The following is a 15000-nucleotide window of genomic DNA, read 5'->3' on the forward strand; positions in this document are numbered from 1 at the left end:
TATGTTACTGTGTTTTTTTTCTAGGATGAATTCAATGCATTCTTGCACATGAGTCTCTGATCAAACTTTTTCAAGGCCTGCAGCATCAGCACCTCTCCTGTCCATCACAGAAAAATGAAAAAGCTTACAGCACCTGTTATTCCCAGGCGGTCTCCCATCCAAGTACTAACCAGGCCCGACCCTGCTTAGCTTCCGAGATCGGACGAGATCGGGCGTGTTCAGGGTGGTATGGCCGTAAGCGACAGTTGTGCGTTCAATCGGGCCTTTTAAAAATGCATTTGGGCACTTTTTAATCTCTTCATATGTTACTGTGTTTTTTTTCTAGGATGAATTCAATGCATTCTTGCACATGAGTGTCTGATCCAACTTTTTCAAGGCCTGCAGCATCAGCACCTCTCCTGTCCATCACAGAAAAATGAAAAAGCTTACAGCACCTGGTATTCCCAGGCGGTCTCCCATCCAAGTACTAACCAGGCCCGACCCTGCTTAGCTTCCGAGATCGGACGAGATCGGGCGTGTTCAGGGTGGTATGGCCGTAAGCGACAGTTGTGTGTTCAATCGGGCCTTTTAAAGACGTGGCATGGTGCAGCAAGAATGCGGTGGGGCATCTGCCCCACCACATTCTTGAATTTGGCTGTATTTTTAACGTTGTTTATTGTTTTCGTCAAAGATTTTGTCATGGTTTTTTTCTAGGATGAATTCAATGCATTCTTGCACATGAGTGTCTGATCAAACTTTTTCAAGGCCTGCAGCATCAGCACCTCTCCTGTCCATCACAGAAAAATGAAAAAGCTTACAGCACCTGGTATTCCCAGGCGGTCTCCCATCCAAGTACTAACCAGGCCCGACCCTGCTTAGCTTCCGAGATCGGACGAGATCGGGCGTGTTCAGGGTGGTATGGCCGTAAGCGACAGTTGTGTGTTCAATCGGGCCTTTTAAAAATGCATTTGGGCACTTTTTAATCTCTTCATATGTTACTGTGTTTTTTTTCTAAGATGAATTCAATGCATTCTTGCACATGAGTGTCTGATCAAACTTTTTCAAGGCCTGCAGCATCAGCACCTCTCCTGTCCATCACAGAAAAATGAAAGAGCTTACAGCACCTGGTATTCCCAGGCGGTCTCCCATCCAAGTACTAACCAGGCCCGACCCTGCTTAGCTTCCGAGATCGGACGAGATCGGGCGTGTTCAGGGTGGTATGGCCGTAAGCGACAGTTGTGTGTTCAATCGGGCCTTTTAAAAATGCATTTGGGCACTTTTTAATCTCTTCATATGTTACTGAGTTTTTTTTCTAGGATGAATTCAATGCATTCTTGCACATGAGTGTCTGATCCAACTTTTTCAAGGCCTGCAGCATCAGCACCTCTCCTGTCCATCACAGAAAAATGAAAAAGCTTACAGCACCTGGTATTCCCAGGCGGTCTCCCATCCAAGTACTAACCAGGCCCGACCCTGCTTAGCTTCCGAGATCGGACGAGATCGGGCGTGTTCAGGGTGGTATGGCCGTAAGCGACAGTTGTGTGTTCAATCGGGCCTTTTAAAAATGCATTTGGGCACTTTTTAATCTCTTCATATGTTACTGTGTTTTTTTTCTAGGATGAATTCAATGCATTCTTGCACATGAGTGTCTGATCAAACTTTTTCAAGGCCTGCAGCATCAGCACCTCTCCTGTCCATCACAGAAAAATGAAAAAGCTTACAGCACCTGGTATTCCCAGGCGGTCTCCCATCCAAGTACTAACCAGGCCCGACCCTGCTTAGCTTCCGAGATCGGACGAAATCGGGCGTGTTCAGGGTGGTATGGCCGTAAGCGACAGTTGTGTGTTCAATCGGGCCTTTTAAAGACGTGGCATGGTGCAGCAAGAATGTGGCTGTATTTTTAACGTTGTTTATAGTTTTCGTCAAAGATTTTGTCATGGTTTTTTTCTAGGACGAATTCAATGCATTCTTGCACATGAGTGTCTGATCAAACTTTTTCAAGGCCTGCAGCATCAGCACCTCTCCTGTCCATCACAGAAAAATGAAAAAGCTTACAGCACCTGGTATTCCCAGGCGGTCTCCCATCCAAGTACTAACCAGGCCCGACCCTGCTTAGCTTCCGAGATCGGACGAGATCGGGCGTGTTCAGGGTGGTATGGCCGTAAGCGAAAGTTGTGTGTTCGATCGGGCCTTTTAAAGACGTGGCATGGTGCAGCAAGAATGTGGTGGGGCATCTGTCTTACAGCACCTGGTATTCCCAGGCGGTCTCCCATCCAAGTACTAACCAGGCCCGACCCTGCTTAGCTTCCGAGATCGGACGAGATCGGGCGTGTTCAGGGTGGTATGGCCGTAAGCGACAGTTGTGTGTTCAATCGGGCCTTTTAAAAATGCATTTGGGCACTTTTTAATCTCTTCATATGTTACTGTGTTTTTTTTCTAGGATGAATTCAATGCATTCTTGCACATGAGTGTCTGATCAAACTTTTTCAAGGCCTGCAGCATCAGCACCTCTCCTGTCCATCACAGAAAAATGAAAAAGCTTACAGCACCTGGTATTCCCAGGCGGTCTCCCATCCAAGTACTAACCAGGCCCGACCCTGCTTAGCTTCCGAGATCGGACGAGATCGGGCGTGTTCAGGGTGGTATGGCCGTAAGCGACAGTTGTGTGTTCAATCGGGCCTTTTAAAAATGCATTTGGGCACTTTTTAATCTCTTCATATGTTACTGTGTTTTTTTTCTAAGATGAATTCAATGCATTCTTGCACATGAGTGTCTGATCAAACTTTTTCAAGGCCTGCAGCATCAGCACCTCTCCTGTCCATCACAGAAAAATGAAAGAGCTTACAGCACCTGGTATTCCCAGGCGGTCTCCCATCCAAGTACTAACCAGGCCCGACCCTGCTTAGCTTCCGAGATCGGACGAGATCGGGCGTGTTCAGGGTGGTATGGCCGTAAGCGACAGTTGTGTGTTCAATCGGGCCTTTTAAAAATGCATTTGGGCACTTTTTAATCTCTTCATATGTTACTGAGTTTTTTTTCTAGGATGAATTCAATGCATTCTTGCACATGAGTGTCTGATCCAACTTTTTCAAGGCCTGCAGCATCAGCACCTCTCCTGTCCATCACAGAAAAATGAAAAAGCTTACAGCACCTGGTATTCCCAGGCGGTCTCCCATCCAAGTACTAACCAGGCCCGACCCTGCTTAGCTTCCGAGATCGGACGAGATCGGGCGTGTTCAGGGTGGTATGGCCGTAAGCGACAGTTGTGTGTTCAATCGGGCCTTTTAAAAATGCATTTGGGCACTTTTTAATCTCTTCATATGTTACTGTGTTTTTTTTCTAGGATGAATTCAATGCATTCTTGCACATGAGTGTCTGATCAAACTTTTTCAAGGCCTGCAGCATCAGCACCTCTCCTGTCCATCACAGAAAAATGAAAAAGCTTACAGCACCTGGTATTCCCAGGCGGTCTCCCATCCAAGTACTAACCAGGCCCGACCCTGCTTAGCTTCCGAGATCGGACGAAATCGGGCGTGTTCAGGGTGGTATGGCCGTAAGCGACAGTTGTGTGTTCAATCGGGCCTTTTAAAGACGTGGCATGGTGCAGCAAGAATGTGGCTGTATTTTTAACGTTGTTTATAGTTTTCGTCAAAGATTTTGTCATGGTTTTTTTCTAGGACGAATTCAATGCATTCTTGCACATGAGTGTCTGATCAAACTTTTTCAAGGCCTGCAGCATCAGCACCTCTCCTGTCCATCACAGAAAAATGAAAAAGCTTACAGCACCTGGTATTCCCAGGCGGTCTCCCATCCAAGTACTAACCAGGCCCGACCCTGCTTAGCTTCCGAGATCGGACGAGATCGGGCGTGTTCAGGGTGGTATGGCCGTAAGCGAAAGTTGTGTGTTCGATCGGGCCTTTTAAAGACGTGGCATGGTGCAGCAAGAATGTGGTGGGGCATCTGTCTTACAGCACCTGGTATTCCCAGGCGGTCTCCCATCCAAGTACTAACCAGGCCCGACCCTGCTTAGCTTCCGAGATCGGACGAGATCGGGCGTGTTCAGGGTGGTATGGCCGTAAGCGACAGTTGTGTGTTCAATCGGGCCTTTTAAAAATGCATTTGGGCACTTTTTAATCTCTTCATATGTTACTGTGTTTTTTTTCTAGGATGAATTCAATGCATTCTTGCACATGAGTGTCTGATCAAACTTTTTCAAGGCCTGCAGCATCAGCACCTCTCCTGTTCATCACAGAAAAATGAAAAAGCTTACAGCACCTGGTATTCCCAGGCGGTCTCCCATCCAAGTACTAACCAGGCCCGACCCTGCTTAGCTTCCGAGATCGGACGAGATCGGGCGTGTTCAGGGTGGTATGGCCGTAAGCGACAGTTGTGTGTTCAATCGGGCCTTTTAAAAATGCATTTGGGCACTTTTTAATCTCTTCATATGTTACTGTGTTTTTTTTCTAGGATGAATTCAATGCATTCTTGCACATGAGTGTCTGATCCAACTTTTTCAAGGCCTGCAGCATCAGCACCTCTCCTGTCCATCACAGAAAAATGAAAAAGCTTACAGCACCTGGTATTCCCAGGCGGTCTCCCATCCAAGTACTAACCAGGCCCGACCCTGCTTAGCTTCCGAGATCGGACGAGATCGGGCGTGTTCAGGGTGGTATGGCCGTAAGTGACAGTTGTGTGTTCAATCGGGCCTTTTAAAAATGCATTTGGGCACTTTTTAATCTCTTCATATGTTACTGTGTTTTTTTTCTAGGATGAATTCAATGCATTCTTGCACATGAGTGTCTGATCAAACTTTTTCAAGGCCTGCAGCATCAGCACCTCTCCTGTCCATCACAGAAAAATGAAAAAGCTTACAGCACCTGGTATTCCCAGGCGGTCTCCCATCCAAGTACTAACCAGGCCCGACCCTGCTTAGCTTCCGAGATCGGACGAGATCGGGCGTGTTCAGGGTGGTATGGCCGTAAGCGACAGTTGTGTGTTCAATCGGGCCTTTTAAAGACGTGGCATGGTGCAGCAAGAATGTGGCTGTATTTTTAACGTTGTTTATAGTTTTCGTCAAAGATTTTGTCATGGTTTTTTTCTATGATGAATTCAATGCATTCTTGCACATGAGTGTCTGATCAAACTTTTTCAAGGCCTGCAGCATCAGCACCTCTCCTGTCCATCACAGAAAAATGAAAAAGCGTACAGCACCTGGTATTCCCAGGCGGTCTCCCATCCAAGTACTAACTAGGCCCGACCCTGCTTAGCTTCCGAGATCGGACGAGATCGGGCGTGTTCAGGGTGGTATGGCCGTAAGCGACAATTGTGTGTTCAATCGGGCCTTTTAAAAATGCATTTGGGCACTTTTTAATCTCTTCATATGTTACTGTGTTTTTTTTCTAGGATGAATTCAATGCATTCTTGCATGAGTGTCTGATCAAACTTTTTCAAGGCCTGCAGCATCAGCACCTCTCCTGTCCATCACAGAAAAATGAAAAAGCTTACAGCACCTGGTATTCCCAGGCGGTCTCCCATCCAAGTACTAACCAGGCCCGACCCTGCTTAGCTTCCGAGATCGGACGAGATCGGGCGTGTTCAGGGTGGTATGGCCGTAAGCGACAGTTGTGTGTTCAATCGGGCCTTTTAAAAATGCATTTGGGCACTTTTTAATATCTTCATATGTTACTGTGTTTTTTTTCTAGGATGAATTCAATGCATTCTTGCACATGAGTGTCTGATCAAACTTTTTCAAGGCCTGCAGCATCAGCACCTCTCCTGTCCATCACAGAAAAATGAAAAAGCTTACAGCACCTGGTATTCCCAGGCGGTCTCCCATCCAAGTACTAACCAGGCCCGACCCTGCTTAGCTTCCGAGATCGGACGAGATCGGGCGTGTTCAGGGTGGTATGGCCGTAAGCGACAGTTGTGTGTTCAATCGGGCCTTTTAAAAATGCATTTGGGCACTTTTTAATCTCTTCATATGTTACTGTGTTTTTTTTCTAGGATGAATTCAATGCATTCTTGCACGAGTGTCTGATCAAACTTTTTCAAGGCCTGCAGCATCAGCACCTCTCCTGTCCATCACAGAAAAATGAAAAAGCTTACAGCACCTGGTATTCCCAGGCGGTCTCCCATCCAAGTACTAACCAGGCCCGACCCTGCTTAGCTTCCGAGATCGGACGAGATCGGGCGTGTTCAGGGTGGTATGGCCGTAAGCGACAGTTGTGTGTTCAATCGGGCCTTTTAAAAATGCATTTGGGCACTTTTTAATCTCTTCATATGTTACTGTGTTTTTTTTCTAGGATGAATTCAATGCATTCTTGCACATGAGTGTCTGATCAAACTTTTTCAAGGCCTGCAGCACCAGCACCTCTCCTGTCCATCACAGAAAAATGAAAAAGCTTACAGCACCTGGTATTCCCAGGCGGTCTCCCATCCAAGTACTAACCAGGCCCGACCCTGCTTAGCTTCCGAGATCGGACGAGATCAGGTGTGTTCAGGGTGGTATGGCCGTAAGCGACAGTTGTGTGTTCAATCAGGCCTTTTAAAGACGTGGCATGGTGCAGCAAGAATGTGGCTGTATTTTTAACGTTGTTTATAGTTTTCGTAAAAAGATTTTGTCATGGTTTTATTCTATGATGAATTCAATGCATTCTTGCACATGAGTGTCTGATCAAACTTTTTCAAGGCCTGCAGCATCAGCACCTCTCCTGTCCATCACAGAAAAATGAAAGAGCTTACAGCACCTGGTATTCCCAGGCGGTCTCCCATCCAAGTACTAACCAGGCCCGACCCTGCTTAGCTTCCGAGATCGGACGAGATCGGGCGTGTTCAGGGTGGTATGGCCGTAAGCGACAGGTGTGTGTTCAATCGGGCCTTTTAAAAATGCATTTGGGCACTTTTTAATCTCTTCATATGTTACTGTGTTTTTTTTCTAGGATGAATTCAATGCATTCTTGCACATGAGTGTCTGATCCAACTTTTTCAAGGCCTGCAGCATCAGCACCTCTCCTGTCCATCACAGAAAAATGAAAAAGCTTACAGCACCTGGTATTCCCAGGCGGTCTCCCATCCAAGTACTAACCAGGCCCGACCCTGCTTAGCTTTCGAGATCGGACGAGATCGGGCGTGTTCAGGGTGGTATGGCCGTAAGCGACAGTTGTGTGTTCAATCGGGCCTTTTAAAAATGCATTTGGGCACTTTTTAATCTCTTCATATGTTACTGTGTTTTTTTTCTAGGATCAATTCAATGCATTCTTGCACATGAGTGTCTGATCAAACCTTTTCAAGGCCTGCAGCATCAGCACCTCTCCTGTCCATCACAGAAAAATGAAAAAGCTTACAGCACCTGGTATTCCCAGGCGGTCTCCCATCCAAGTACTAACCAGGCCCGACCCTGCTTAGCTTCCGAGATCGGACGAGATCGGGCGTGTTCAGGGTGGTATGGCCGTCAGCGACAGTTGTGTGTTCGATCGGGCCCTTTAAAGACGTGGCATGGTGCAGCAAGAATGTGGCTGTATTTTTAACGTTGTTTATAGTTTTCGTCAAAGATTTTGTCATGGTTTTTTTCTATGATGAATTCAATGCATTCTTGCACATGAGTGTCTGATCAAACTTTTTCAAGGCCTGCAGCATCAGCACCTCTCCTGTCCATCACAGAAAAATGAAAAAGCTTACAGCACCTGGTATTCCCAGGCGGTCTCCCATCCAAGTACTAACCAGGCCCGACCCTGCTTAGCTTCCGAGATCGGACGAGATCGGGCGTGTTCAGGGTGGTATGGCCGTAAGCGACAGTTGTGTGTTCAATCGGGCCTTTTAAAAATGCATTTGGGCACTTTTTAATCTCTTCATATGTTACTGTGTTTTTTTTCTAGGATGAATTCAATGCATTCTTGCACATGAGTGTCTGATCAAACTTTTTCAAGGCCTGCAGCATCAGCACCTCTCCTGTCCATCACAGAAAAATGAAAAAGCTTACAGCACCTGGTATTCCCAGGCGGTCTCCCATCCAAGTACTAACCAGGCCCGACCCTGCTTAGCTTCCGAGATCGGACGAGATCTGGCGTGTTCAGGGTGGTATGGCCGTAAGCAACAGTTGTGTGTTCAATTGGGCCTTTTAAAAATGCATTTGGGCACTTTTTAATCTCTTCATATTTTACTGTGTTTTTTTTCTAGGATGAATTCAATGCATTCTTGCACATGAGTGTCTGATCAAACTTTTTCAAGGCCTGCAGCATCAGCACCTCTCCTGTCCATCACAGAAAAATGAAAAAGCTTACAGCACCTGGTATTCCCAGGCGGTCTCCCATCCAAGTACTAACCAGGCCCGACCCTGCTTAGCTTCCGAGATCGGACGAGATTGGGCGTGTTCAGGGTGGTATGGCCGTAAGCGACAGTTGTGTGTTCAATCGGGCCTTTTAAAAATGCATTTGGGCACTCTTTAATCTCTTCATATGTTACTGTGTTTTTTTTCTAGGATGAATTCAATGCATTCTTGCACATGAGTGTCTGATCCAACTTTTTCAAGGCCTGCAGCATCAGCATCTCTCCTGTCCATCACAGAAAAATGAAAAAGCTTACAGCACCTGGTATTCCCAGGCGGTCTCCCATCCAAGTACTAACCAGGCCCGACCCTGCTTAGCTTCCGAGATCGGACGAGATCGGGCGTGTTCAGGGTGGTATGGCCGTAAGCGACAGTTGTGTGTTCAATCGGGCCTTTTAAAAATGCATTTGGGCACTTTTTAATCTCTTCATATGTTACTGTGTTTTTTTTCTAGGATGAATTCAATGCATTCTTGCACATGAGTGCCTGATCAAACTTTTTCAAGGCCTGCAGCATCAGCACCTCTCCTGTCCATCACAGAAAAATGAAAAAGCTTACAGCACCTGGTATTCCCAGGCGGTCTCCCATCCAAGTACTAACCAGGCCCGACCCTGCTTAGCTTCCGAGATCGGACGAGATCGGGCGTGTTCAGGGTGGTATGGCCGTAAGTGACAGTTGTGTGTTCAATCGGGCCTTTTAAAAATGCATTTGGGCACTTTTTAATCTCTTCATATGTTACTGTGTTTTTTTTCTAGGATGAATTCAATACATTCTTGCACATGAGTGTCTGATCAAACTTTTTCAAGGCCTGCAGCATCAGCACCTCTCCTGTCCATCACAGAAAAATGAAAAAGCTTACAGCACCTGGTATTCCCAGGCGGTCTCCCATCCAAGTACTAACCAGGCCCGACCCTGCTTAGCTTCCGAGATCGGACGAGATCGGGCGTGTTCAGGGTGGTATGGCCGTAAGCGACAGTTGTGTGTTCAATCGGGCCTTTTAAAGACGTGGCATGGTGCAGCAAGAATGTGGCTGTATTTTTAACGTTGTTTATAGTTTTCGTCAAAGATTTTGTCATGGTTTTTTTCTATGATGAATTCAATGCATTCTTGCACATGAGTGTCTGATCAAACTTTTTCAAGGCCTGCAGCATCAGTACCTCTCCTGTCCATCACAGAAAAATGAAAAAGCTTACAGCACCTGGTATTCCCAGGCGGTCTCCCATCCAAGTACTAACCAGGCCCGACCCTGCTTAGCTTCCGAGATCGGACGAGATCGGGCGTGTTCAGGGTGGTATGGCCGTAAGCGACAGTTGTGTGTTCAATCCGGCCTTTTAAAAATGCATTTGGGCACTTTTTAATCTCTTCATATGTTACTGTGTTTTTTTTCTAGGATCAATTCAATGCATTCTTGCACATGAGTGTCTGATCAAACTTTTTCAAGGCCTGCAGCATCAGCACCTCTCCTGTCCATCACAGAAAAATGAAAAAGCTTACAGCACCTGGTATTCCCAGGCGGTCTCCCATCCAAGTACTAACCAGGCCCGACCCTGCTTAGCTTCCGAGATCGGACGAGATCGGGCGTGTTCAGGGTGGTATGGCCGTAAGCGACAGTTGTGTGTTCAATCGGGCCTTTTAAAGACGTGGCATGGTGCAGCAAGAATGTGGCTGTATTTTTAACGTTGTTTATAGTTTTCGTCAAAGATTTTGTCATGGTTTTTTTCTATGATGAATTCAATGCATTCTTGCACATGAGTGTCTGATCAAACTTTTTCAAGGCCTGCAGCATCAGTACCTCTCCTGTCCATCACAGAAAAATGAAAAAGCTTACAGCACCTGGTATTCCCAGGCGGTCTCCCATCCAAGTACTAACCAGGCCCGACCCTGCTTAGCTTCCGAGATCGGACGAGATCGGGCGTGTTCAGGGTGGTATGGCCGTAAGCGACAGTTGTGTGTTCAATCCGGCCTTTTAAAAATGCATTTGGGCACTTTTTAATCTCTTCATATGTTACTGTGTTTTTTTTCTAGGATGAATTCAATGCATTCTTGCACATGAGTGTCTGATCCAACTTTTTCAAGGCCTGCAGCATCAGCACCTCTCCTGTCCATCACAGAAAAATGAAAAAGCTTACAGCACCTGGTATTCCCAGGCGGTCTCCCATCCAAGTACTAACCAGGCCCGACCCTGCTTAGCTTCCGAGATCGGACGAGATCGGGCGTGTTCAGGGTGGTATGGCCGTAAGCGACAGTTGTGTGTTCAATCGGGCCTTTTAAAAATGCATTTGGGCACTTTTTAATCTCTTCATATGTTACTGTGTTTTTTTTCTAGGATGAATTCAATGCATTCTTGCACATGAGTGTCTGATCAAACTTTTTCAAGGCCTGCAGCATCAGCACCTCTCCTGTCCATCACAGAAAAATGAAAAAGCTTACAGCACCTGGTATTCCCAGGCGGTCTCCCATCCAAGTACTAACCAGGCCCGACCCTGCTTAGCTTCCGAGATCGGACGAGATCGGGCGTGTTCAGGGTGGTATGGCCGTAAGCGACAGTTGTGTGTTCAATCGGGCCTTTTAAAAATGCATTTGGGCACTTTTTAATCTCTTCATATGTTACTGTGTTTTTTTTCTAGGATGAATTCAATGCATTCTTGCATGAGTGTCTGATCAAACTTTTTCAAGGCCTGCAGCATCAGCACCTCTCCTGTCCATCACAGAAAAATGAAAAAGCTTACAGCACCTGGTATTCCCAGGCGGTCTCCCATCCAAGTACTAACCAGGCCCGACCCTGCTTAGCTTCCGAGATCGGACGAGATCGGGCGTGTTCAGGGTGGTATGGCCGTAAGCGACAGTTGTGTGTTCAATCGGGCCTTTTAAAAATGCATTTGGGCACTTTTTAATCTCTTCATATGTTACTGTGTTTTTTTTCTAGGATGAATTCAATGCATTCTTGCACATGAGTGTCTGATCCAACTTTTTCAAGGCCTGCAGCATCAGCACCTCTCCTGTCCATCACAGAAAAATGAAAAAGCTTACAGCACCTGGTATTCCCAGGCGGTCTCCCATCCAAGTACTAACCAGGCCCGACCCTGCTTAGCTTCCGAGATCGGACGAGATCGGGCGTGTTCAGGGTGGTATGGCCGTAAGCGACAGTTGTGTGTTCAATCGGGCCTTTTAAAAATGCATTTGGGCACTTTTTAATCTCTTCATATGTTACTGTGTTTTTTTTCTAGGATGAATTCAATGCATTCTTGCACGAGTGTCTGATCAAACTTTTTCAAGGCCTGCAGCATCGGCACCTCTCCTGTCCATCACAGAAAAATGAAAAAGCTTACAGCACCTGGTATTCCCAGGCGGTCTCCCATCCAAGTACTAACCAGGCCCGACCCTGCTTAGCTTCCGAGATCGGACGAGATCGGGCGTGTTCAGGGTGGTATGGCCGTAAGCGACAGTTGTGTGTTCAATCGGGCCTTTTAAAAATGCATTTGGGCACTTTTTAATCTCTTCATATGTTACTGTGTTTTTTTTCTAGGATGAATTCAATGCATTCTTGCACATGAGTGTCTGATCAAACTTTTTCAAGGCCTGCAGCATCAGCACCTCTCCTGTCCATCACAGAAAAATGAAAAAGCTTACAGCACCTGGTATTCCCAGGCGGTCTCCCATCCAAGTACTAACCAGGCCCGACCCTGCTTAGCTTCCGAGATCGGACGAGATCGGGCATGTTCAGGGTGGTATGGCCGTAAGCGACAGTTGTGTGTTCAATCAGGCCTTTTAAAGACGTGGCATGGTGCAGCAAGAATGTGGCTGTATTTTTAACGTTGTTTATAGTTTTCGTAAAAAGATTTTGTCATGGTTTTATTCTATGATGAATTCAATGCATTCTTGCACATGAGTGTCTGATCAAACTTTTTCAAGGCCTGCAGCATCAGCACCTCTCCTGTCCATCACAGAAAAATGAAAGAGCTTACAGCACCTGGTATTCCCAGGCGGTCTCCCATCCAAGTACTAACCAGGCCCGACCCTGCTTAGCTTCCGAGATCGGACGAGATCGGGCGTGTTCAGGGTGGTATGGCCGTAAGCGACAGTTGTGTGTTCAATCGGGCCTTTTAAAAATGCATTTGGGCACTTTTTAATCTCTTCATATGTTACTGTGTTTTTTTTCTAGGATGAATTCAATGCATTCTTGCACATGAGTGTCTGATCAAACTTTTTCAAGGCCTGCAGCATCAGCACCTCTCCTGTCCATCACAGAAAAATGAAAAAGCTTACAGCACCTGGTATTCCCAGGCGGTCTCCCATCCAAGTACTAACCAGGCCCGACCCTGCTTAGCTTTCGAGATCGGACGAGATCGGGCGTGTTCAGGGTGGTATGGCCGTAAGCGACAGTTGTGTGTTCAATCGGGCCTTTTAAAAATGCATTTGGGCACTTTTTAATCTCTTCATATGTTACTGTGTTTTTTTTCTAGGATCAATTCAATGCATTCTTGCACATGAGTGTCTGATCAAACCTTTTCAAGGCCTGCAGCATCAGCACCTCTCCTGTCCATCACAGAAAAATGAAAAAGCTTACAGCACCTGGTATCCCAGGCGGTCTCCCATCCAAGTACTAACCAGGCCCGACCCTGCTTAGCTTCCGAGATCAGACGAGATCGGGCGTGTTCAGGGTGGTATGGCCGTCAGCGACAGTTGTGTGTTCGATCGGGCCTTTTAAAGACGTGGCATGGTGCAGCCAGAATGTGGCTGTATTTTTAACGTTGTTTATAGTTTTCGTCAAAGATTTTGTCATGGTTTTTTTCTATGATGAATTCAATGCATTCTTGCACATGAGTGTCTGATCAAACTTTTTCAAGGCCTGCAGCATCAGCACCTCTCCTGTCCATCACAGAAAAATGAAAAAGCTTACAGCACCTGGTATTCCCAGGCGGTCTCCCATCCAAGTACTAACCAGGCCCGACCCTGCTTAGCTTCCGAGATCGGACGAGATCGGGCGTGTTCAGGGTGGTATGGCCGTAAGTGACAGTTGTGTGTTCAATCGGGCCTTTTAAAAATGCATTTGGGCACTTTTTAATCACTTGATATGTTACTGTGTTTTTTTTCTAGGATGAATTCAATGCATTCTTGCACATGAGTGTCTGATCAAACTTTTTCAAGGCCTGCAGCATCAGCTCCTCTCCTGTCCATCACAGAAAAATGAAAAAGCTTATAGCACCTGGTATTCCCAGGCGGTCTCCCATCCAAGTACTAACCAGGCCCGACCCTGCTTAGCTTCCGAGATCGGACGAGATCGGGCGTGTTCAGGGTGGTATGGCCGTAAGCGACAGTTGTGTGTTCAATCGGGCCTTTTAAAAATGCATTTGGGCACTTTTTAATCTCTTCATATGTTACTGTGTTTTTTTTCTAGGATGAATTCAATGCATTCTTGCACATGAGTGTCTGATCAAACTTTTTCAAGGCCTGCAGCATCAGCACCTCTCCTGTCCATCACAGAAAAATGAAAAAGCTTACAGCACCTGGTATTCCCAGGCGGTCTCCCATCCAAGTACTAACCAGGCCCGACCCTGCTTAGCTTCCGAGATCGGACGAGATCGGGCGTGTTCAGGGTGGTATGGCCGTAAGCAACAGTTGTGTGTTCAATCCGGCCTTTTAAAGACGTGGCATGGTGCAGCAAGAATGTGATGGGGTATCTGCCCCACCACATTCTTGAATTTGGCTGTATTTTTAACGTTGTTTATAGTTTTCGTCAAAAATTTTTTCATGGTTTTTTTCTATGATGAATTCAATGCATTCTTGCACATGAGTGTCTGATCAAACTTTTTCAAGGCCTGCAGCATCAGCACCTCTTCTGTCCATCACAGAAAAATGAAAAAGCTTACAGCACCTGGTATTCCCAGGCGGTCTCCCATCCAAGTACTAACCAGGCCCGACCCTGCTTAGCTTCCGAGATCGGACGAGATCGGGCGTGTTCAGGGTGGTATGGCCGTAAGCGACAGTTGTGTGTTCAATCGGGCCTTTTAAAGACGTGGCATGGTGCAGCAAGAATGTGGTGGGGCATCTGTCTTACAGCACCTGGTATTCCCAGGCGGTCTCCCATCCAAGTACTAACCAGGCCCGACCCTGCTTAGCTTCCGAGATCGGACGAGATCGGGCGTGTTCAGGGTGGTATGGCCGTAAGCGACAGTTGTGTGTTCAATCGGGCCTTTTAAAGACGTGGCATGGTGCAGCAAGAATGTGGCTGTATTTTTAACGTTGTTTATAGTTTTCGTCAAAGATTTTGTCATGGTTTTTTTCTATGATGAATTCAATGCATTCTTGCACATGAGTGTCTGATCAAACTTTTTCAAGGCCTGCAGCATCAGCACCTCTCCTGTCCATCACAGAAAAATGAAAAAGCGTACAGCACCTGGTATTCCCAGGCGGTCTCCCATCCAAGTACTAACCAGGCCCGACCCTGCTTAGCTTCCGAGATCGGACGAGATCGGGCGTGTTCAGGGTGGTATGGCTGTAAGCGACAGTTGTGTGTTCAATCGGGCCTTTTAAAAATGCATTTGGGCACTTTTTAATCTCTTCATATGTTACTGTGTTTTTTCTCTAGGATCAATTCAATGCATTCTTGCACATGAGTGTCTGATCAAACCTTTTCAAGGCCTGCAGCATCAGCACCTCTCCTGTCCATCACAGAAAAATGAAAAAGCTTACAGCAC

General features: G+C 46.5%; 50 non-coding genes across 50 annotated transcripts in view; all 50 read right to left on the minus strand.

Annotated features, from left to right (window-relative positions):
- Positions 1-121: 121 nt before the first annotated feature.
- Positions 122-240, minus strand: LOC138586612 (5S ribosomal RNA). The gene has a single exon (XR_011306678.1). It is a non-coding gene; the product is annotated as a 5S ribosomal RNA (ribosomal RNA).
- A 182-nt stretch (positions 241-422) lies between these two features.
- LOC138587403 (5S ribosomal RNA) lies at positions 423-541 on the minus strand. The gene has a single exon (XR_011307406.1). It is a non-coding gene; the product is annotated as a 5S ribosomal RNA (ribosomal RNA).
- Positions 542-790: 249 nt separating this feature from the next.
- On the minus strand, positions 791-909 carry LOC138587404 (5S ribosomal RNA). The gene has a single exon (XR_011307407.1). It is a non-coding gene; the product is annotated as a 5S ribosomal RNA (ribosomal RNA).
- Positions 910-1091: 182 nt separating this feature from the next.
- On the minus strand, positions 1092-1210 carry LOC138587405 (5S ribosomal RNA). The gene has a single exon (XR_011307408.1). It is a non-coding gene; the product is annotated as a 5S ribosomal RNA (ribosomal RNA).
- Positions 1211-1392: 182 nt separating this feature from the next.
- On the minus strand, positions 1393-1511 carry LOC138587407 (5S ribosomal RNA). The gene has a single exon (XR_011307410.1). It is a non-coding gene; the product is annotated as a 5S ribosomal RNA (ribosomal RNA).
- Positions 1512-1693: 182 nt separating this feature from the next.
- Positions 1694-1812, minus strand: LOC138586636 (5S ribosomal RNA). Its single transcript, XR_011306701.1, has one exon. It is a non-coding gene; the product is annotated as a 5S ribosomal RNA (ribosomal RNA).
- Positions 1813-2027: 215 nt separating this feature from the next.
- Positions 2028-2146, minus strand: LOC138587408 (5S ribosomal RNA). The gene has a single exon (XR_011307411.1). It is a non-coding gene; the product is annotated as a 5S ribosomal RNA (ribosomal RNA).
- A 69-nt stretch (positions 2147-2215) lies between these two features.
- Positions 2216-2334, minus strand: LOC138586675 (5S ribosomal RNA). Its single transcript, XR_011306739.1, has one exon. It is a non-coding gene; the product is annotated as a 5S ribosomal RNA (ribosomal RNA).
- Positions 2335-2516: 182 nt separating this feature from the next.
- LOC138587409 (5S ribosomal RNA) lies at positions 2517-2635 on the minus strand. The gene has a single exon (XR_011307412.1). It is a non-coding gene; the product is annotated as a 5S ribosomal RNA (ribosomal RNA).
- A 182-nt stretch (positions 2636-2817) lies between these two features.
- On the minus strand, positions 2818-2936 carry LOC138587410 (5S ribosomal RNA). Its single transcript, XR_011307413.1, has one exon. It is a non-coding gene; the product is annotated as a 5S ribosomal RNA (ribosomal RNA).
- Positions 2937-3118: 182 nt separating this feature from the next.
- Positions 3119-3237, minus strand: LOC138587411 (5S ribosomal RNA). Its single transcript, XR_011307414.1, has one exon. It is a non-coding gene; the product is annotated as a 5S ribosomal RNA (ribosomal RNA).
- A 182-nt stretch (positions 3238-3419) lies between these two features.
- On the minus strand, positions 3420-3538 carry LOC138586637 (5S ribosomal RNA). The gene has a single exon (XR_011306702.1). It is a non-coding gene; the product is annotated as a 5S ribosomal RNA (ribosomal RNA).
- Positions 3539-3753: 215 nt separating this feature from the next.
- Positions 3754-3872, minus strand: LOC138587413 (5S ribosomal RNA). Its single transcript, XR_011307415.1, has one exon. It is a non-coding gene; the product is annotated as a 5S ribosomal RNA (ribosomal RNA).
- A 69-nt stretch (positions 3873-3941) lies between these two features.
- LOC138586676 (5S ribosomal RNA) lies at positions 3942-4060 on the minus strand. The gene has a single exon (XR_011306740.1). It is a non-coding gene; the product is annotated as a 5S ribosomal RNA (ribosomal RNA).
- A 182-nt stretch (positions 4061-4242) lies between these two features.
- On the minus strand, positions 4243-4361 carry LOC138587414 (5S ribosomal RNA). Its single transcript, XR_011307416.1, has one exon. It is a non-coding gene; the product is annotated as a 5S ribosomal RNA (ribosomal RNA).
- A 182-nt stretch (positions 4362-4543) lies between these two features.
- On the minus strand, positions 4544-4662 carry LOC138586617 (5S ribosomal RNA). The gene has a single exon (XR_011306683.1). It is a non-coding gene; the product is annotated as a 5S ribosomal RNA (ribosomal RNA).
- A 182-nt stretch (positions 4663-4844) lies between these two features.
- Positions 4845-4963, minus strand: LOC138587415 (5S ribosomal RNA). The gene has a single exon (XR_011307417.1). It is a non-coding gene; the product is annotated as a 5S ribosomal RNA (ribosomal RNA).
- Positions 4964-5178: 215 nt separating this feature from the next.
- Positions 5179-5297, minus strand: LOC138587232 (5S ribosomal RNA). The gene has a single exon (XR_011307269.1). It is a non-coding gene; the product is annotated as a 5S ribosomal RNA (ribosomal RNA).
- A 180-nt stretch (positions 5298-5477) lies between these two features.
- LOC138587416 (5S ribosomal RNA) lies at positions 5478-5596 on the minus strand. Its single transcript, XR_011307418.1, has one exon. It is a non-coding gene; the product is annotated as a 5S ribosomal RNA (ribosomal RNA).
- Positions 5597-5778: 182 nt separating this feature from the next.
- On the minus strand, positions 5779-5897 carry LOC138587417 (5S ribosomal RNA). Its single transcript, XR_011307419.1, has one exon. It is a non-coding gene; the product is annotated as a 5S ribosomal RNA (ribosomal RNA).
- Positions 5898-6077: 180 nt separating this feature from the next.
- Positions 6078-6196, minus strand: LOC138587419 (5S ribosomal RNA). The gene has a single exon (XR_011307421.1). It is a non-coding gene; the product is annotated as a 5S ribosomal RNA (ribosomal RNA).
- Positions 6197-6378: 182 nt separating this feature from the next.
- LOC138586373 (5S ribosomal RNA) lies at positions 6379-6497 on the minus strand. The gene has a single exon (XR_011306455.1). It is a non-coding gene; the product is annotated as a 5S ribosomal RNA (ribosomal RNA).
- Positions 6498-6713: 216 nt separating this feature from the next.
- On the minus strand, positions 6714-6832 carry LOC138587420 (5S ribosomal RNA). Its single transcript, XR_011307422.1, has one exon. It is a non-coding gene; the product is annotated as a 5S ribosomal RNA (ribosomal RNA).
- A 182-nt stretch (positions 6833-7014) lies between these two features.
- LOC138586705 (5S ribosomal RNA) lies at positions 7015-7133 on the minus strand. Its single transcript, XR_011306769.1, has one exon. It is a non-coding gene; the product is annotated as a 5S ribosomal RNA (ribosomal RNA).
- A 182-nt stretch (positions 7134-7315) lies between these two features.
- On the minus strand, positions 7316-7434 carry LOC138586754 (5S ribosomal RNA). Its single transcript, XR_011306815.1, has one exon. It is a non-coding gene; the product is annotated as a 5S ribosomal RNA (ribosomal RNA).
- Positions 7435-7649: 215 nt separating this feature from the next.
- Positions 7650-7768, minus strand: LOC138587421 (5S ribosomal RNA). The gene has a single exon (XR_011307423.1). It is a non-coding gene; the product is annotated as a 5S ribosomal RNA (ribosomal RNA).
- Positions 7769-7950: 182 nt separating this feature from the next.
- Positions 7951-8069, minus strand: LOC138586904 (5S ribosomal RNA). Its single transcript, XR_011306958.1, has one exon. It is a non-coding gene; the product is annotated as a 5S ribosomal RNA (ribosomal RNA).
- Positions 8070-8251: 182 nt separating this feature from the next.
- Positions 8252-8370, minus strand: LOC138587085 (5S ribosomal RNA). Its single transcript, XR_011307130.1, has one exon. It is a non-coding gene; the product is annotated as a 5S ribosomal RNA (ribosomal RNA).
- Positions 8371-8552: 182 nt separating this feature from the next.
- LOC138587422 (5S ribosomal RNA) lies at positions 8553-8671 on the minus strand. The gene has a single exon (XR_011307424.1). It is a non-coding gene; the product is annotated as a 5S ribosomal RNA (ribosomal RNA).
- Positions 8672-8853: 182 nt separating this feature from the next.
- On the minus strand, positions 8854-8972 carry LOC138586618 (5S ribosomal RNA). The gene has a single exon (XR_011306684.1). It is a non-coding gene; the product is annotated as a 5S ribosomal RNA (ribosomal RNA).
- Positions 8973-9154: 182 nt separating this feature from the next.
- On the minus strand, positions 9155-9273 carry LOC138587423 (5S ribosomal RNA). The gene has a single exon (XR_011307425.1). It is a non-coding gene; the product is annotated as a 5S ribosomal RNA (ribosomal RNA).
- A 215-nt stretch (positions 9274-9488) lies between these two features.
- Positions 9489-9607, minus strand: LOC138587425 (5S ribosomal RNA). Its single transcript, XR_011307427.1, has one exon. It is a non-coding gene; the product is annotated as a 5S ribosomal RNA (ribosomal RNA).
- Positions 9608-9789: 182 nt separating this feature from the next.
- Positions 9790-9908, minus strand: LOC138587426 (5S ribosomal RNA). The gene has a single exon (XR_011307428.1). It is a non-coding gene; the product is annotated as a 5S ribosomal RNA (ribosomal RNA).
- A 215-nt stretch (positions 9909-10123) lies between these two features.
- Positions 10124-10242, minus strand: LOC138587427 (5S ribosomal RNA). The gene has a single exon (XR_011307429.1). It is a non-coding gene; the product is annotated as a 5S ribosomal RNA (ribosomal RNA).
- A 182-nt stretch (positions 10243-10424) lies between these two features.
- On the minus strand, positions 10425-10543 carry LOC138587428 (5S ribosomal RNA). Its single transcript, XR_011307430.1, has one exon. It is a non-coding gene; the product is annotated as a 5S ribosomal RNA (ribosomal RNA).
- Positions 10544-10725: 182 nt separating this feature from the next.
- LOC138587429 (5S ribosomal RNA) lies at positions 10726-10844 on the minus strand. The gene has a single exon (XR_011307431.1). It is a non-coding gene; the product is annotated as a 5S ribosomal RNA (ribosomal RNA).
- Positions 10845-11024: 180 nt separating this feature from the next.
- LOC138587431 (5S ribosomal RNA) lies at positions 11025-11143 on the minus strand. Its single transcript, XR_011307433.1, has one exon. It is a non-coding gene; the product is annotated as a 5S ribosomal RNA (ribosomal RNA).
- A 182-nt stretch (positions 11144-11325) lies between these two features.
- LOC138587432 (5S ribosomal RNA) lies at positions 11326-11444 on the minus strand. Its single transcript, XR_011307434.1, has one exon. It is a non-coding gene; the product is annotated as a 5S ribosomal RNA (ribosomal RNA).
- Positions 11445-11624: 180 nt separating this feature from the next.
- On the minus strand, positions 11625-11743 carry LOC138587433 (5S ribosomal RNA). Its single transcript, XR_011307435.1, has one exon. It is a non-coding gene; the product is annotated as a 5S ribosomal RNA (ribosomal RNA).
- A 182-nt stretch (positions 11744-11925) lies between these two features.
- LOC138586479 (5S ribosomal RNA) lies at positions 11926-12044 on the minus strand. The gene has a single exon (XR_011306554.1). It is a non-coding gene; the product is annotated as a 5S ribosomal RNA (ribosomal RNA).
- A 216-nt stretch (positions 12045-12260) lies between these two features.
- LOC138587434 (5S ribosomal RNA) lies at positions 12261-12379 on the minus strand. The gene has a single exon (XR_011307436.1). It is a non-coding gene; the product is annotated as a 5S ribosomal RNA (ribosomal RNA).
- Positions 12380-12561: 182 nt separating this feature from the next.
- Positions 12562-12680, minus strand: LOC138586706 (5S ribosomal RNA). Its single transcript, XR_011306770.1, has one exon. It is a non-coding gene; the product is annotated as a 5S ribosomal RNA (ribosomal RNA).
- Positions 12681-12862: 182 nt separating this feature from the next.
- On the minus strand, positions 12863-12980 carry LOC138587302 (5S ribosomal RNA). The gene has a single exon (XR_011307330.1). It is a non-coding gene; the product is annotated as a 5S ribosomal RNA (ribosomal RNA).
- Positions 12981-13195: 215 nt separating this feature from the next.
- Positions 13196-13314, minus strand: LOC138586619 (5S ribosomal RNA). The gene has a single exon (XR_011306685.1). It is a non-coding gene; the product is annotated as a 5S ribosomal RNA (ribosomal RNA).
- A 182-nt stretch (positions 13315-13496) lies between these two features.
- On the minus strand, positions 13497-13615 carry LOC138586849 (5S ribosomal RNA). The gene has a single exon (XR_011306907.1). It is a non-coding gene; the product is annotated as a 5S ribosomal RNA (ribosomal RNA).
- Positions 13616-13797: 182 nt separating this feature from the next.
- Positions 13798-13916, minus strand: LOC138587435 (5S ribosomal RNA). The gene has a single exon (XR_011307437.1). It is a non-coding gene; the product is annotated as a 5S ribosomal RNA (ribosomal RNA).
- A 249-nt stretch (positions 13917-14165) lies between these two features.
- Positions 14166-14284, minus strand: LOC138587436 (5S ribosomal RNA). Its single transcript, XR_011307438.1, has one exon. It is a non-coding gene; the product is annotated as a 5S ribosomal RNA (ribosomal RNA).
- A 69-nt stretch (positions 14285-14353) lies between these two features.
- LOC138586677 (5S ribosomal RNA) lies at positions 14354-14472 on the minus strand. Its single transcript, XR_011306741.1, has one exon. It is a non-coding gene; the product is annotated as a 5S ribosomal RNA (ribosomal RNA).
- A 215-nt stretch (positions 14473-14687) lies between these two features.
- LOC138586850 (5S ribosomal RNA) lies at positions 14688-14806 on the minus strand. Its single transcript, XR_011306908.1, has one exon. It is a non-coding gene; the product is annotated as a 5S ribosomal RNA (ribosomal RNA).
- A 182-nt stretch (positions 14807-14988) lies between these two features.
- The window catches only part of LOC138586756 (5S ribosomal RNA), a 119-nt gene continuing 107 nt past the window's right edge, over positions 14989-15000 (minus strand). Inside the window, exon 1 of the ribosomal RNA XR_011306817.1 lies at positions 14989-15000. This exon is cut by the window's right edge and continues 107 nt beyond it. This is a non-coding gene — a ribosomal RNA (5S ribosomal RNA).

The sequence above is a fragment of the Semicossyphus pulcher genome, unplaced genomic scaffold (assembly GCF_022749685.1).
Source record: "Semicossyphus pulcher isolate SPU_LCO1_2020_fin unplaced genomic scaffold, fSemPul1.0.p SCAF_11, whole genome shotgun sequence".
NCBI lineage: Eukaryota > Metazoa > Chordata > Actinopteri > Labriformes > Labridae > Semicossyphus > Semicossyphus pulcher.